General features: G+C 39.5%; 11 non-coding genes across 11 annotated transcripts; all 11 read left to right on the top strand.

Moving 5' to 3' along the window:
• The first annotated feature begins 157 nt into the window (after window positions 1–157).
• Window positions 158–230, top strand: TRNAV-CAC (transfer RNA valine (anticodon CAC)). Its single transcript has one exon. It is a non-coding gene; the product is annotated as a tRNA-Val (tRNA).
• Window positions 231–2,394: 2,164 nt separating this feature from the next.
• On the top strand, window positions 2,395–2,466 carry TRNAP-UGG (transfer RNA proline (anticodon UGG)). Its single transcript has one exon. It is a non-coding gene; the product is annotated as a tRNA-Pro (tRNA).
• Window positions 2,467–2,754: 288 nt separating this feature from the next.
• Window positions 2,755–2,827, top strand: TRNAV-CAC (transfer RNA valine (anticodon CAC)). Its single transcript has one exon. It is a non-coding gene; the product is annotated as a tRNA-Val (tRNA).
• A 2,159-nt stretch (window positions 2,828–4,986) lies between these two features.
• Window positions 4,987–5,058, top strand: TRNAP-UGG (transfer RNA proline (anticodon UGG)). The gene has a single exon. It is a non-coding gene; the product is annotated as a tRNA-Pro (tRNA).
• A 288-nt stretch (window positions 5,059–5,346) lies between these two features.
• TRNAV-CAC (transfer RNA valine (anticodon CAC)) lies at window positions 5,347–5,419 on the top strand. The gene has a single exon. It is a non-coding gene; the product is annotated as a tRNA-Val (tRNA).
• Window positions 5,420–7,542: 2,123 nt separating this feature from the next.
• Window positions 7,543–7,614, top strand: TRNAP-UGG (transfer RNA proline (anticodon UGG)). The gene has a single exon. It is a non-coding gene; the product is annotated as a tRNA-Pro (tRNA).
• A 288-nt stretch (window positions 7,615–7,902) lies between these two features.
• TRNAV-CAC (transfer RNA valine (anticodon CAC)) lies at window positions 7,903–7,975 on the top strand. Its single transcript has one exon. It is a non-coding gene; the product is annotated as a tRNA-Val (tRNA).
• A 2,223-nt stretch (window positions 7,976–10,198) lies between these two features.
• TRNAP-UGG (transfer RNA proline (anticodon UGG)) lies at window positions 10,199–10,270 on the top strand. Its single transcript has one exon. It is a non-coding gene; the product is annotated as a tRNA-Pro (tRNA).
• Window positions 10,271–10,558: 288 nt separating this feature from the next.
• Window positions 10,559–10,631, top strand: TRNAV-CAC (transfer RNA valine (anticodon CAC)). The gene has a single exon. It is a non-coding gene; the product is annotated as a tRNA-Val (tRNA).
• Window positions 10,632–12,736: 2,105 nt separating this feature from the next.
• On the top strand, window positions 12,737–12,808 carry TRNAP-UGG (transfer RNA proline (anticodon UGG)). Its single transcript has one exon. It is a non-coding gene; the product is annotated as a tRNA-Pro (tRNA).
• Window positions 12,809–13,096: 288 nt separating this feature from the next.
• TRNAV-CAC (transfer RNA valine (anticodon CAC)) lies at window positions 13,097–13,169 on the top strand. Its single transcript has one exon. It is a non-coding gene; the product is annotated as a tRNA-Val (tRNA).
• The last annotated feature ends 837 nt before the right edge of the window (window positions 13,170–14,006 follow it).

The following is a 14,006-nucleotide window of genomic DNA, read 5'->3' on the forward strand; positions in this document are numbered from 1 at the left end:
CTTTAAGCATTTTGCAAAAATGCTGAACTTGCAAGGCATATACAAGCGTTCAGATAGGGCTGTCGGGCAGGTTGCATGAAAGAAATCTAAAACCAGATGCCCTTGGAATAACCTGTTTTGAGCAGTTTCATCACAGAAGAATCACCTGTAGGTATCTGTTTCTGTAGTGTAGTGGTTATCACGTTCGCCTCACATGCGAAAGGTCCCCGGTTCGAAACCGGGCAGAAACACTAGTTATATTGTCTTGGCTGCAATGTTGAGAGTTGCCGTTTTGCATGAAATTGTCCAGGCCCTGAAGATGGGTTCATGCAGTCTCGTTCCAAGAAAGTGAATTCTCTTAAAAACAATAACATAATTGGCATGTGGATGTATCTGTTGATTCACAGACCTCACTTTCAAAAGAGCCCTGCATTCGGTTCAATGCTCAACCAGAACAAGCATTAACTTTGAGAATTGTTGGCACCAACAGGCCTCTTATTTTAGTGGAGTGTTTCTGGTTTTTAAGTGCTGAGGCTTGGGCTCAATTCCTAGATGATCCTTCTCAAGGTGATGATACAAATCCATCGTCACCTTTTCGTTTAATGTCAGAATTGTTTATTTCCATTTGGTGGTGTATGAATGCTTTCGACAGTATGGGGATTTTTTCTAGCCTTGCATGAATAAAAGCATATCACTCCTCTTTATGTATTTTTCTAATACATTTATATTTGCATCTCCTCTCCTAGCATGCATTTTTGACTATCTTACAGGCTGTATATAATAAGTATCAATTCAGGGGCGCTTCTTCTACTCAAATCACAACTGTTCTATCACGACATTGATAAGCAATCTGCATCTGCTTCTGTTGTGTATTGGTTATCATATTTACCTGACGTGTGAAAGTCCCATGTTGGACAGTGCACGTTAACAAAGAAACCAATGATTTTTATTAAAAGTTGTCTTGTGTTTTGGTTACCTTGCATCAGCCAAACCGTGCCAGAGATTACTTCATTTGCAGTCACTTGAAAAGTAGGGATTCTCAAATAAATGGCAAGAGGTTGAAACAAATCCAAAGAAATGCATGGCATATCTATGTGTAGGTGTATGCATGTATCCATATATAAAGATAGATAGATAGATAGATAGATAGATAGATAGATAGATAGATAGATATATAGATAGATAGATAGATAGATAGATAGATAGATAGATAGATAGATAGATAGATAGATAGATAGATAGATAGATAGATAGATAGATAGATAGATAGATAGATAGATAGATAGATAGATAGATAGATATAGGGAGAGAGAGAGCGTTAATATAAACAGAGACTTTATTTTCAATCAAGCGGTATTTTCTTTCCTTTAGGAGCAGAATGTTCTGATCATCAGCGCACCAGAATGTAGTGCTTGGTTGGCAAGCATCACATATTGTGATGTGTTAGCTAAGAGTTCCATGTCCTTCAGACTCATATATTCCTCTGTAGTTGTACCTTGGTGATTCCACAAAACATGGCATCATAATCAGCATTCTACTGCCACAGAGTGGACAGAGAAACCATTTAGAATTTCCCTGAAAAAGAAAAAAAGCATACTTAGGCAGAGCTTTGTGGACAGGAAGGACATTAGAGCAAGTGAGGAATAAGCACTGCTTTTGTTAATTTACATAGGCAGAAAAGAGACTGCTGGGAAAAGCCTGAAATTAAAGGCACAGAAAATGCCTGCTTCTGGAGAGAACACTAAGAAGCATTGAAAGTTTTTCCTCTGACCCTGGCCACTCTTAAGAGGAATCCTATGATAGTCAGCAGGACCCACCCTAAAAAGGAAGGGAAAGCCATTTGGACCCTTTCCACCTTTCCTATATCGAGCCTGATTGAGCGCTGATTGAGCGAATAAGCACATAAGCACATGTACTTCTCATTTTGGGAAGGCATTGCTTAGCTTGTTACCAGCAGCTCAGTTATGTTATGATGTTAGAGGCTATGCAAGGAATGCTTTAGTCCTGCATTAGGCAGTTTTTATTGCTTCTTGCATTCAAGAGATAGATAATTAGCCAGAATCTGTGGCCCAGCTATTCACCTTGGCATTCCGATTTGCACAAAGGGAATAAGTATTTGAGAGAAAAGGCAAAATGTGTTTCTTATGTTGTTATGAACAGCTTTTTATTCTTTCTCTTTAGGCTCTAGCCAATGCAGAAATATATAAATAACTGCTGACTTCCTGTAAGACTTGTCCAATGCTGAGAAAAAATAAAAGGGGACACTTACAAATGATAGTGCTATCGTTTGAGAAAGGGTAAGTTGACACTGAATTTCCTGTGAATTCACAGACCAAGCATGAAAAAGACCCCAGCATGATCTTCATTGCGGGCTTAGAGCTGGTATTACCTTTTCAGAGGTGAGGGTCTTTCAACGGCTCGTTGGTCTAGGGGTATGATTCTCGCTTTGGGTGCGAGAGGTCCCGGGTTCAAATCCCGGACGAGCCCTTTCATTGGTGCTCTTTTGAAGTATGCATTTCAAAGCCAATATCAATTTTCTCTTTGCAGTAGTGGATGATTATTTGCTAGAGTCTCATGCTTTTAACCTTGCCCTGCCTGAGCAAATAGGAAACATTTCTCTTTAAGCATTTTGCAAAAATGCTGAACTTGCAAGGCATATACAAGCGTTCAGATAGGGCTGTCGGGCAGGTTGCATGAAAGAAATCTAAAACCAGATGCCCTTGGAATAGTCTGTTTTGAGCAGTTTCATCACAGAAGAATCACCTGTAGGTATCTGTTTCTGTAGTGTAGTGGTTATCACGTTCGCCTCACACGCGAAAGGTCCCCGGTTCGAAACCGGGCAGAAACACTAGTTATATTGTCTTGGCTGCAATGTTGAGAGTTGCTGTTTTGCATGAAATTGTCCAGGCCCTGAAGATGGGTTCATGCAGTCTCGTTCCAAGAAAGTTAATTCTCTTAAAAACAATAACATAATTGGCATGTGGATGTATCTGTTGATTCACAAACCTCACTTTCAAAAGAGCCCTGCATTCGGTTCAATGCTCAACCAGAACAAGCATTAACTTTGAGAATTGTTGGCACCAACAGGCCTCCTATTTTAGTGGAGTGTTTCTGGTTTTAAGTGCTGAGGCTTGGGCTCAATTCCTAGATGATCCTTCTCAAGGTGATGATACAAATGCATCGTCACCTTTTCGTTTAATGTCAGAATTGTTTATTTCCATTTGGTGGTGTATGAATGCTTTCGACAGTATGGGGATTTTTTCTAGCCTTGCATGAATAAAAGCATATCACTCCTCTTTATGTATTTTTCTAATACATTTATATTTGCATCTCCTCTCCTAGCATGCATTTTTGACTATCTTACAGGCTGTATATAATAAGTATCAATTCAGGGGCGCTTCTACTACTCAAATCACAACTGTTCTATCACGACATTGATAAGCAATCTGCATCTGCTTCTGTTGTGTATTGGTTATCATATTTACCTGACGTGTGAAAGTCCCATGTTTGACAGTGCACGTTAACAAAGAAACCAATGATTTTTATTAAAAGTTGTCTTGTGTTTTGGTTACCTTGCATCAGCCAAAACGTGCCAGAGATGACTTCATTTGCAGTCACTTGAAAAGTAGGGATTCTCAAATAAATGGCAAGAGGTTGAAACAAATCCAAAGAAATGCATGGCATATCTATGAGTAGGTGTATGCATGTATCCATATATAAAGATAGATAGATAGATAGATAGATAGATAGATAGATAGAGATATAGATAGATAGATAGATAGATAGATAGATAGATAGATAGATAGATAGATAGATAGATAGATAGATAGATAGATAGATAGATAGATAGATAGATAGATAGATAGATAGATAGATAGATAGATAGATAGATATAGGGAGAGAGAGAGCGTTAATATAAACAGAGACTTTATTTTCAATCAAGCGGTATTTTCTTTCCTTTAGGAGCAGAATGTTCTGATCATCAGCGCACCAGAATGTAGTGCTTGGTTGGCAAGCATCACATATTGTGATGTGTTAGCTAAGAGTTCCATGTCCTTCAGACTCATATATTCCTCTGTAGTTGTACCTTGGTGATTCCACAAAACATGGCATCATAATCAGCATTCTACTGCCACAGAGTGGACAGAGAAACCATTTAGAATTTCCCTGAAAAAGAAAAAAAGCATACTTAGGCAGAGCTTTGTGGACAGGAAGGACATTAGAGCAAGTGAGGAATAAGCACTGCTTTTGTTAATTTACATAGGCAGAACAGAGACTGCTGGGAAAAGCCTGAAATTAAAGGCACAGAAAATGCCTGCTTCTGGAGAGAACACTAAGAAGCATTGAAAGTTTTTCCTCTGACCCTGGCCACTCTTAAGAGGAATCCTATGATAGTCAGCAGGACCCACCCTAAAAAGGAAGGGAAAGCCATTTGGACCCTTTCCACCTTTCCTATATCGAGCCTGATTGAGCGCTGATTGAGCGAATAAGCACATAAGCACATGTACTTCTCATTTTGGGAAGGCATTGCTTAGCTTGTTACCAGCAGCTCAGTTATGTTATGATGTTAGAGGCTATGCAAGGAATGCTTTAGTCCTGCATTAGGCAGTTTTTATTGCTTCTTGCATTCAAGAGATAGATAATTAGCCAGAATCTGTGGCCCAGCTATTCACCTTGGCATTCCGATTTGCACAAAGGGAATAAGTATTTGAGAGAAAAGGCAAAATGTGTTTCTTATGTTGTTATGAACAGCTTTTTATTCTTTCTCTTTAGGCTCTAGCCAATGCAGAAATATATAAATAACTGCTGACTTCCTGTAAGACTTGTCCAATGCTGAGAAAAAATAAAAGGGGACACTTACAAATGATAGTGCTATCGTTTGAGAAAGGGTAAGTTGACACTGAATTTCCTGTGAATTCACAGACCAAGCATGAAAAAGACCCCAGCATGATCTTCATTGCGGGCTTAGAGCTGGTATTACCTTTTCAGAGGTGAGGGTCTTTCAACGGCTCGTTGGTCTAGGGGTATGATTCTCGCTTTGGGTGCGAGAGGTCCCGGGTTCAAATCCCGGACGAGCCCTTTCATTGGTGCTCTTTTGAAGTATGCATTTCAAAGCCAATATCAATTTTCTCTTTGCAGTAGTGGATGATTATTTGCTAGAGTCTCATGCTTTTAACCTTGCCCTGCCTGAGCAAATAGGAAACATTTCTCTTTAAGCATTTTGCAAAAATGCTGAACTTGCAAGGCATATACAAGCGTTCAGATAGGGCTGTCGGGCAGGTTGCATGAAAGAAATCTAAAACCAGATGCCCTTGGAATAGTCTGTTTTGAGCAGTTTCATCACAGAAGAATCACCTGTAGGTATCTGTTTCTGTAGTGTAGTGGTTATCACGTTCGCCTCACACGCGAAAGGTCCCCGGTTCGAAACCGGGCAGAAACACTAGTTATATTGTTTTGGCTGCAATGTTGAGAGTTGCCGTTTTGCATGAAATTGTCCAGGCCCTGAAGATGGGTTCATGCAGTCTCGTTCCAAGAAAGTGAATTCTCTTAAAAACAATAACATAATTGGCATGTGGATGTATCTGTTGATTCACAGACCTCACTTTCAAAAGAGCCCTGCATTCGGTTCAATGCTCAACCAGAACAAGCATTAACTTTGAGAATTGTTGGCACCAACAGGCCTCCTATTTTAGTGGAGTGTTTCTGGTTTTAAGTGCTGAGGCTTGGGCTCAATTCCTAGATGATCCTTCTCAAGGTGATGATACAAATGCATCGTCACCTTTTCGTTTAATGTCAGAATTGTTTATTTCCATTTGGTGGTGTATGAATGCTTTCGACAGTATGGGGATTTTTTCTAGCCTTGCATGAATAAAAGCATATCACTCCTCTTTATGTATTTTTCTAATACATTTATATTTGCATCTCCTCTCCTAGCATGCATTTTTGACTATCTTACAGGCTGTATATAATAAGTATCAATTCAGGGGCGCTTCTACTACTCAAATCACAACTGTTCTATCAAGACATTGATAAGCAATCTGCATCTGCTTCTGTTGTGTATTGGTTATCATATTTACCTGACGTGTGAAAGTCCCATGTTTGACAGTGCACGTTAACAAAGAAACCAATGATTTTTATTAAAAGTTGTCTTGTGTTTTGGTTACCTTGCATCAGCCAAAACGTGCCAGAGATGACTTCATTTGCAGTCACTTGAAAAGTAGGGATTCTCAAATAAATGGCAAGAGGTTGAAACAAATCCAAAGAAATGCATGGCATATCTATGAGTAGGTGTATGCATGTATCCATATATAAAGATAGATAGATAGATAGATAGATAGATAGATAGATAGATAGATAGATAGATAGATAGATAGATAGATAGATAGATAGATAGATAGATAGATAGATAGATAGATAGATAGATAGATAGATAGATATAGGGAGAGAGAGAGAGCGTTAATATAAACAGAGACATTATTTTCAATCAAGCGGTATTTTCTTTCCTTTAGGAGCAGAATGTTCTGATCATCAGCGCACCAGAATGTAGTGCTTGGTTGGCAAGCATCACATATTGTGATGTGTTAGCTAAGAGTTCCATGTCCTTCAGACTCATATATTCCTCTGTAGTTGTACCTTGGTGATTCCACAAAACATGGCATCATAATCAGCATTCTACTGCCACAGAGTGGACAGAGAAACCATTTAGAATTTCCCTGAAAAAGAAAAAAAGCATACTTAGGCAGAGCTTTGTGGACAGGAAGGACATTAGAGCAAGTGAGGAATAAGCACTGCTTTTGTTAATTTACATAGGCAGAACAGAGACTGCTGGGAAAAGCCTGAAATTAAAGGCACAGAAAATGCCTGCTTCTGGAGAGAACACTAAGAAGCATTGAAAGTTTTTCCTCTGACCCTGGCCACTCTTAAGAGGAATCCTATGATAGTCAGCAGGACCCACCCTAAAAAGGAAGGGACAGCCATTTGGACCCTTTCCACCTTTCCTATATCTCGCCTGATCGAGCCTGATCGAGCGCTGATTGAGCGGATAAGCACATAAGCACATGTACTTCTCATTTTGGGAAGGCATTGCTTAGCTTGTTACCAGCAGCTCAGTTATGTTATGATGTTAGAGGCTATGCAAGGAATGCTTTAGTCCTGCATTAGGCAGTTTTTATTGCTTCTTGCATTCAAGAGATAGATAATTAGCCAGAATCTGTGGCCCAGCTATTCACCTTGGCATTCCGATTTGCACAAAGGGAATAAGTATTTGAGAGAAAAGGCAAAATGTGTTTCTTATGTTGTTATGAACAGCTTTTTATTCTTTCTCTTTAGGCTCTAGCCAATGCAGAAATATATAAATAACTGCTGACTTCCTGTAAGACGTGTCCAATGCTGAGAAAAAATAAAAGGGGACACTTACAAATGATAGTGCTATCGTTTGAGAAAGGGTAAGTTGACACTGAATTTCCTGTGAATTCACAGACCAAGCATGAAAAAGACCCCAGCATGATCTTCATTGCGGGCTTAGAGCTGGTATTACCTTTTCAGAGGTGAGGGTCTTTCAACGGCTCGTTGGTCTAGGGGTATGATTCTCGCTTTGGGTGCGAGAGGTCCCGGGTTCAAATCCCGGACGAGCCCTTTCATTGGTGCTCTTTTGAAGTATGCATTTCAAAGCCAATATCAATTTTCTCTTTGCAGTAGTGGATGATTATTTGCTAGAGTCTCATGCTTTTAACCTTGCCCTGCCTGAGCAAATAGGAAACATTTCTCTTTAAGCATTTTGCAAAAATGCTGAACTTGCAAGGCATATACAAGCGTTCAGATAGGGCTGTCGGGCAGGTTGCATGAAAGAAATCTAAAACCAGATGCCCTTGGAATAGTCTGTTTTGAGCAGTTTCATCACAGAAGAATCACCTGTAGGTATCTGTTTCTGTAGTGTAGTGGTTATCACGTTCGCCTCACACGCGAAAGGTCCCCGGTTCGAAACCGGGCAGAAACACTAGTTATATTGTCTTGGCTGCAATGTTGAGAGTTGCTGTTTTGCATGAAATTGTCCAGGCCCTGAAGATGGGTTCATGCAGTCTCGTTCCAAGAAAGTTAATTCTCTTAAAAACAATAACATAATTGGCATGTGGATGTATCTGTTGATTCACAAACCTCACTTTCAAAAGAGCCCTGCATTCGGTTCAATGCTCAACCAGAACAAGCATTAACTTTGAGAATTGTTGGCACCAACAGGCCTCCTATTTTAGTGGAGTGTTTCTGGTTTTAAGTGCTGAGGCTTGGGCTCAATTCCTAGATGATCCTTCTCAAGGTGATGATACAAATGCATCGTCACCTTTTCGTTTAATGTCAGAATTGTTTATTTCCATTTGGTGGTGTATGAATGCTTTCGACAGTATGGGGATTTTTTCTAGCCTTGCATGAATAAAAGCATATCACTCCTCTTTATGTATTTTTCTAATACATTTATATTTGCATCTCCTCTCCTAGCATGCATTTTTGACTATCTTACAGGCTGTATATAATAAGTATCAATTCAGGGGCGCTTCTACTACTCAAATCACAACTGTTCTATCACGACATTGATAAGCAATCTGCATCTGCTTCTGTTGTGTATTGGTTATCATATTTACCTGACGTGTGAAAGTCCCATGTTTGACAGTGCACGTTAACAAAGAAACCAATGATTTTTATTAAAAGTTGTCTTGTGTTTTGGTTACCTTGCATCAGCCAAAACGTGCCAGAGATGACTTCATTTGCAGTCACTTGAAAAGTAGGGATTCTCAAATAAATGGCAAGAGGTTGAAACAAATCCAAAGAAATGCATGGCATATCTATGAGTAGGTGTATGCATGTATCCATATATAAAGATAGATAGATAGATAGATAGATAGATAGATAGATAGATAGATAGATAGAGATATAGATAGATAGATAGATAGATAGATAGATAGATAGATAGATAGATAGATAGATAGATAGATAGATAGATAGATAGATAGATAGATAGATAGATAGATAGATAGATAGATAGATAGATAGATAGATAGATAGATAGATAGATAGATAGATAGATAGATAGATAGATAGATAGATAGATAGATATAGGGAGAGAGAGAGCGTTAATATAAACAGAGACTTTATTTTCAATCAAGCGGTATTTTCTTTCCTTTAGGAGCAGAATGTTCTGATCATCAGCGCACCAGAATGTAGTGCTTGGTTGGCAAGCATCACATATTGTGATGTGTTAGCTAAGAGTTCCATGTCCTTCAGACTCATATATTCCTCTGTAGTTGTACCTTGGTGATTCCACAAAACATGGCATCATAATCAGCATTCTACTGCCACAGAGTGGACAGAGAAACCATTTAGAATTTCCCTGAAAAAGAAAAAAAGCATACTTAGGCAGAGCTTTGTGGACAGGAAGGACATTAGAGCAAGTGAGGAATAAGCACTGCTTTTGTTAATTTACATAGGCAGAACAGAGACTGCTGGGAAAAGCCTGAAATTAAAGGCACAGAAAATGCCTGCTTCTGGAGAGAACACTAAGAAGCATTGAAAGTTTTTCCTCTGACCCTGGCCACTCTTAAGAGGAATCCTATGATAGTCAGCAGGACCCACCCTAAAAAGGAAGGGAAAGCCATTTGGACCCTTTCCACCTTTCCTATATCGAGCCTGATTGAGCGCTGATTGAGCGAATAAGCACATAAGCACATGTACTTCTCATTTTGGGAAGGCATTGCTTAGCTTGTTACCAGCAGCTCAGTTATGTTATGATGTTAGAGGCTATGCAAGGAATGCTTTAGTCCTGCATTAGGCAGTTTTTATTGCTTCTTGCATTCAAGAGATAGATAATTAGCCAGAATCTGTGGCCCAGCTATTCACCTTGGCATTCCGATTTGCACAAAGGGAATAAGTATTTGAGAGAAAAGGCAAAATGTGTTTCTTATGTTGTTATGAACAGCTTTTTATTCTTTCTCTTTAGGCTCTAGCCAATGCAGAAATATATAAATAACTGCTGACTTCCTGTAAGACTTGTCCAATGCTGAGAAAAAATAAAAGGGGACACTTACAAATGATAGTGCTATCGTTTGAGAAAGGGTAAGTTGACACTGAATTTCCTGTGAATTCACAGACCAAGCATGAAAAAGACCCCAGCATGATCTTCATTGCGGGCTTAGAGCTGGTATTACCTTTTCAGAGGTGAGGGTCTTTCAACGGCTCGTTGGTCTAGGGGTATGATTCTCGCTTTGGGTGCGAGAGGTCCCGGGTTCAAATCCCGGACGAGCCCTTTCATTGGTGCTCTTTTGAAGTATGCATTTCAAAGCCAATATCAATTTTCTCTTTGCAGTAGTGGATGATTATTTGCTAGAGTCTCATGCTTTTAACCTTGCCCTGCCTGAGCAAATAGGAAACATTTCTCTTTAAGCATTTTGCAAAAATGCTGAACTTGCAAGGCATATACAAGCGTTCAGATAGGGCTGTCGGGCAGGTTGCATGAAAGAAATCTAAAACCAGATGCCCTTGGAATAGTCTGTTTTGAGCAGTTTCATCACAGAAGAATCACCTGTAGGTATCTGTTTCTGTAGTGTAGTGGTTATCACGTTCGCCTCACACGCGAAAGGTCCCCGGTTCGAAACCGGGCAGAAACACTAGTTATATTGTCTTGGCTGCAATGTTGAGAGTTGCTGTTTTGCATGAAATTGTCCAGGCCCTGAAGATGGGTTCATGCAGTCTCGTTCCAAGAAAGTTAATTCTCTTAAAAACAATAACATAATTGGCATGTGGATGTATCTGTTGATTCACAAACCTCACTTTCAAAAGAGCCCTGCATTCGGTTCAATGCTCAACCAGAACAAGCATTAACTTTGAGAATTGTTGGCACCAACAGGCCTCCTATTTTAGTGGAGTGTTTCTGGTTTTAAGTGCTGAGGCTTGGGCTCAATTCCTAGATGATCCTTCTCAAGGTGATGATACAAATGCATCGTCACCTTTTCGTTTAATGTCAGAATTGTTTATTTCCATTTGGTGGTGTATGAATGCTTTCGACAGTATGGGGATTTTTTCTAGCCTTGCATGAATAAAAGCATATCACTCCTCTTTATGTATTTTTCTAATACATTTATATTTGCATCTCCTCTCCTAGCATGCATTTTTGACTATCTTACAGGCTGTATATAATAAGTATCAATTCAGGGGCGCTTCTACTACTCAAATCACAACTGTTCTATCACGACATTGATAAGCAATCTGCATCTGCTTCTGTTGTGTATTGGTTATCATATTTACCTGACGTGTGAAAGTCCCATGTTTGACAGTGCACGTTAACAAAGAAACCAATGATTTTTATTAAAAGTTGTCTTGTGTTTTGGTTACCTTGCATCAGCCAAAACGTGCCAGAGATGACTTCATTTGCAGTCACTTGAAAAGTAGGGATTCTCAAATAAATGGCAAGAGGTTGAAACAAATCCAAAGAAATGCATGGCATATCTATGAGTAGGTGTATGCATGTATCCATATATAAAGATAGATAGATAGATAGATAGATAGATAGAGATATAGATAGATAGATAGATAGATAGATAGATAGATAGATAGATAGATAGATAGATAGATAGATAGATAGATAGATAGATAGATATAGGGAGAGAGAGAGCGTTAATATAAACAGAGACTTTATTTTCAATCAAGCGGTATTTTCTTTCCTTTAGGAGCAGAATGTTCTGATCATCAGCGCACCAGAATGTAGTGCTTGGTTGGCAAGCATCACATATTGTGATGTGTTAGCTAAGAGTTCCATGTCCTTCAGACTCATATATTCCTCTGTAGTTGTACCTTGGTGATTCCACAAAACATGGCATCATAATCAGCATTCTACTGCCACAGAGTGGACAGAGAAACCATTTAGAATTTCCCTGAAAAAGAAAAAAAGCATACTTAGGCAGAGCTTTGTGGACAGGAAGGACATTAGAGCAAGTGAGGAATAAGCACTGCTTTTGTTAATTTACATAGGCAGAACAGAGACTGCTGGGAAAAGCCTGAAATTAAAGGCACAGAAAATGCCTGCTTCTGGAGAGAACACTAAGAAGCATTGAAAGTTTTTCCTCTGACCCTGGCCACTCTTAAGAGGAATCCTATGATAGTCAGCAGGACCCACCCTAAAAAGGAAGGGACAGCCATTTGGACCCTTTCCACCTTTCCTATATCTCGCCTGATCGAGCCTGATCGAGCGCTGATTGAGCGGATAAGCACATGTACTTCTCATTTTGGGAATGCATTGCTTAGCTTGTTACCAGCAGCTCAGTTATGTTATGATGTTAGAGGCTATGCAAGGAATGCTTTAGTCCTGCATTAGGCAGTTTTTATTGCTTCTTGCATTCAAGAGATAGATAACTAGCCAGAATCTGTGGCCCAGCTATTCACCTTGGCATTCCGATTTGCACAAAGGGAATCAGTATTGGAGAGAAAAGGCAAAATGTGTTTCTTATGTTGTTATGAACAGCTTTTTATTCTTTCTCTTTAGGCTCTAGCCAATGCAGAAATATATAAATAACTGCTGACTTCCTGTAAGACGTGTCCAATGCTGAGACAAAATAAAAGGGGACACTTACAAATGATAGTGCTATCGTTTGAGAAAGGGTAAGTTGACACTGAATTTCCTGTGAATTCACAGACCAAGCATGAAAAAGACCCCAGCATGATCTTCATTGCGGGCTTAGAGCTGGTATTACCTTTTCAGAGGTGAGGGTCTTTCAACGGCTCGTTGGTCTAGGGGTATGATTCTCGCTTTGGGTGCGAGAGGTCCCGGGTTCAAATCCCGGACGAGCCCTTTCATTGGTGCTCTTTTGAAGTATGCATTTCAAAGCCAATATCAATTTTCTCTTTGCAGTAGTGGATGATTATTTGCTAGAGTCTCATGCTTTTAACCTTGCCCTGCCTGAGCAAATAGGAAACATTTCTCTTTAAGCATTTTGCAAAAATGCTGAACTTGCAAGGCATATACAAGCGTTCAGATAGGGCTGTCGGGCAGGTTGCATGAAAGAAATCTAAAACCAGATGCCCTTGGAATAGTCTGTTTTGAGCAGTTTCATCACAGAAGAATCACCTGTAGGTATCTGTTTCTGTAGTGTAGTGGTTATCACGTTCGCCTCACACGCGAAAGGTCCCTGGTTCGAAACCGGGCAGAAACACTAGTTATATTGTCTTGGCTGCAATGTTGAGAGTTGCCGTTTTGCATGAAATTGTCCAGGCCCTGAAGATGGGTTCATGCAGTCTCGTTCCAAGAAAGTTAATTCTCTTAAAAACAATAACATAATTGGCATGTGGATGTATCTGTTGATTCACAAACCTCACTTTCAAAAGAGCCCTGCATTCGGTTCAATGCTCAACCAGAACAAGCATTAACTTTGAGAATTGTTGGCACCAACAGGCCTCCTATTTTAGTGGAGTGTTTCTGGTTTTAAGTGCTGAGGCTTGGGCTCAATTCCTAGATGATCCTTCTCAAGGTGATGATACAAATGCATCGTCACCTTTTCGTTTAATGTCAGAATTGTTTATTTCCATTTGGTGGTGTATGAATGCTTTCGACAGTATGGGGATTTTTTCTAGCCTTGCATGAATAAAAGCATATCACTCCTCTTTATGTATTTTTCTAATACATTTATATTTGCATCTCCTCTCCTAGCATGCATTTTGACTATCTTACAGGCTGTATATAATAAGTATCAATTCAGGGGCGCTTCTACTACTCAAATCACAACTGTTCTATCACGACATTGATAAGCAATCTGCATCTGCTTCTGTTGTGTATTGGTTATCATATTTACCTGACGTGTGAAAGTCCCATGTTTGACAGTGCACGTTAACAAAGAAACCAATGATTTTTATTAAAAGTTGTCTTGTGTTTTGGTTACCTTGCATCAGCCAAAACGTGCCAGAGATGACTTCATTTGCAGTCACTTGAAAAGTAGGGATTCTCAAATAAATGGCAAGAGGTTGAAACAAATCCAAAGAAATGCATGGCATAT

Source organism: Lissotriton helveticus, chromosome 8 (genome assembly GCF_964261635.1).
Source record: "Lissotriton helveticus chromosome 8, aLisHel1.1, whole genome shotgun sequence".
Taxonomy (NCBI): domain Eukaryota; kingdom Metazoa; phylum Chordata; class Amphibia; order Caudata; family Salamandridae; genus Lissotriton; species Lissotriton helveticus.